General features: G+C 31.3%; 1 long non-coding RNA gene across 1 annotated transcript; it reads right to left on the bottom strand.

The window, feature by feature from the left end:
• Positions 1–1,858: 1,858 nt before the first annotated feature.
• LOC145283303 (uncharacterized) lies at positions 1,859–2,845 on the bottom strand. Its single transcript, XR_013868614.1, has 2 exons — positions 2,374–2,845; positions 1,859–2,259 (listed from the first exon to the last, which is right to left on the bottom strand). It is a non-coding gene; the product is annotated as an uncharacterized LOC145283303 (long non-coding RNA).
• Between the last annotated feature and the right edge of the window lie 226 nt (positions 2,846–3,071).

A 3,071-nucleotide genomic window follows, 5' to 3' on the forward strand; every position in this document is an offset into this window, starting at 1 on the left:
AGCTGCACAAAGGTTTAATTGATGGCCTTAACTATGATACACAGAGCTGGAAATGTGACACTTGTGAATGAGTGTTTCTGTCAAAAGCTGGCTACGTCAACCACCTTAAGTCACACAAAACTCCTGTTCAGGTCAACTTTGTACCTATTGGTCCAAACCAAATGATCTGTTTAATATGCAGCAAAGTTTGCAAGTCTACTGCTGGTTTGAGAAGACATGTGATTGTTCATAGGAATACTCTTCAGCCTTCAGAGGAAGTCAACTCAGTGGAAATTGCTTAATTTGTATGTTCCACCTGCTTCAAGATGTGCAAATCTACAGTGGGACTGCAGAGCCATCTAAGATGGCATGGACAACGAGATGGGGAGAACTCAATATGACAGCGATCATCTGGAAAGATGCAGCAATCATCATATGAATATATCTATACTCGTAGCAAAATTGAATATTGAAATACTCATATCTTTAGTTCTATGAGACGAAACTACATGAAAATTTGCAGGCTTTTTTGAAGATTATAAGACTATTCTATGGTGAAAATTTTATGACAATTGATAAAAAAGACCTATATTTTCAAACCAACAAAATATGCTCAAATTTGCCTACATTTGTATATGTAGTGGTCTGGCAGCCTAGCTTCAGTTTTGTTGCTCTGGGATGAATTTTGCTTAAGGTTTTTCTTTGCTTGGTTGTCTACCCTGTGGCTTTGCCAGGCCACTAAAGTATATATATATATATATATATATATATAAGAGCAAATAGTTAATAAAACATGTTAAAAATCACTTTGAAAACGAGTTAAAAACATGTTTAATCTGAAAAGGAAAGACTTAATAAGTGGATAGTCCTTAATCTGCGGAGTTTCGAAGAAATACTTTCCTTCTCATCAGAGGGTAGGAATTAGCAAAATGTGGGATCGGATTTTGCATACAAAAGTATTTGATGAAACTGCAAATAAGTCAAAGATCTTACTTAATAACAAAAAGTGAAGCAGAGGGAATATGGTGAAGAAAAAGGTGATTTCACGTAAATGGATAGTCAGGTGAAAGGTAAAGTATCCAATGACGGTAAAATCCAAAAAAGTAAATCCAAGAAATTTAATTAAATTTCCATTCACACAAGTAAAATCCAAGGAAATCGCGTGATTGGAAGATGGTCCCAAATAATCCAAAAGGCCGAAATCTGTGGAATAATTCACAAATATGTACAAGGAAAAGGGGTAAAAATTCCAATAATATTAATAAAAGAAAAATAAGATATGCGTTTAACATAGCTGCCGTGACAAAGTGTAATTAAGAAAAATCAAAGAAGAAGAAGAGAAAAATATATATATATATATATATATATATATATATATATATATATATATATATATATATATATATATATATATACTAGACTTTTAGCCCATTAAAAATGGTCAAAAGCATGGACGAATGATTATTACCAAATTGATTGTTGAATATGGTAATTAAATTTGCACTTATTTTTGCATTAAATGCTAATCCCTATTAATCCCTAACTGTATATAAAACGGATACCATAATGCATACTTCGGTGCACCTTATAATAATAAAGGTTCATACAAAATTTCAGCCAAATTGGCTCCGTAGTCTCTGAGCAAAAGAGGAATGGGCAGACAGACAGAAAGACAAACAGACTAATATATATATATATATATATATATATATATATATATAGCCTTTATTATTATCATTATTATGGAACATCAATGAAAAATCAAAATTATGATTCAAACTTATATATTTAAAGGTTAAGAATAGTGAAATAAACATTAATATTACAATATTAATAAACATTAATAAACAACATTAATAAATATTAATGAACAACAATCAATATTTAGCATTTCCTTCTTTTGCCTTTTTAACAGCTTTTATTAATTTTTGCATATTATTGACTTAGTTGTTGCAGGTGGTAGGATCTATTTTTTTGCCACTCTTCATGAAGTTTGGCCTCTGATTCTTTTTTTTTTTTTTTAATGAACATTTGTGAATTCTCACTTTTTTACTAGATGGAACCACAAACTTTTAACATATGCATCGGGCATTGTCTTGTTGGATGATTACATCAGTTGGAATGTTATTATTTAATTAACATTCCAGTACCTGAAGAAGCCACGCAACTCCAAACCATTACGTTTCCTCCTACAAATTTGACAATTGGGACAACACAATCAGGATGAAATGCCTCTTCATCCCTACAGCGAACATAAATTGCTCCAGGGCTGCCAAAAATCTGATGAAAAAAAAGAATTTGTTACAAATTTTGAATAAATGTTATGGATGTGTATTCACATAAAAATTTCAATTGTTTCTTCAAAAGTTTAGGTAATAGAAACTGTTAACTTACCTCAAAGTTACTTTTGTCAGACCGAACAATTTTGGCCTAATCTCAGGTGTCCAATTTTTATGTTTTTTGCAAATTTTTTCTTTTTTTCCTCCTTCTTCCTTGCTTTGCATCCTTTTAATTAACCTTCTTCTCACTGTTCGAGCTGATATGTTTTTGTTTGCATCCTCCCCAAGTTCAGCAGCAAGCCCTGAAGAACTTTTCTTTCTGCAAGGGATACTCTTTTCAAAGATATTTCTTTCCTGGTGGTTGCAGACTTTTTACAGTCTTGTCCTTTTCTGTTTTTGAAAGACTTTATTTCCTTGTGTCTTTTGTTGCTTGAACTCCCTTCCTTGAACATTCCATCTTCCTGGCAATTTCTACCTGAGAATATCCTTCACCAGATAAAGCAACAATCTGTGTTCTTTTAATCCCTGACAGCTTCTTCTTTGGAGACATTTTCAATTAAATATACTATTATAGCACTGGTAAGAATCCAATATTACCTGAAAAAAAAAAAAAAAAAAAAAAAAGAAACGACCTTTAGAAACAACAATAACTCATTTGAATATTGAAATGAATTTAGCATGAAACTTAGTTAAAAGTCTTGAGATAGGTTTTAAAGCAAAAAAACAAAAAACAAAACAAAACAAAAACATATATACTATAATCTACTGTTAAATATTTTACATTTGCCCTCAATTGTTCACCGTACAATTCTT

Source organism: Euprymna scolopes, chromosome 1 (assembly GCF_053919585.1).
Source record: "Euprymna scolopes isolate OS-2025 chromosome 1, ASM5391958v1, whole genome shotgun sequence".
NCBI lineage: Eukaryota > Metazoa > Mollusca > Cephalopoda > Sepiida > Sepiolidae > Euprymna > Euprymna scolopes.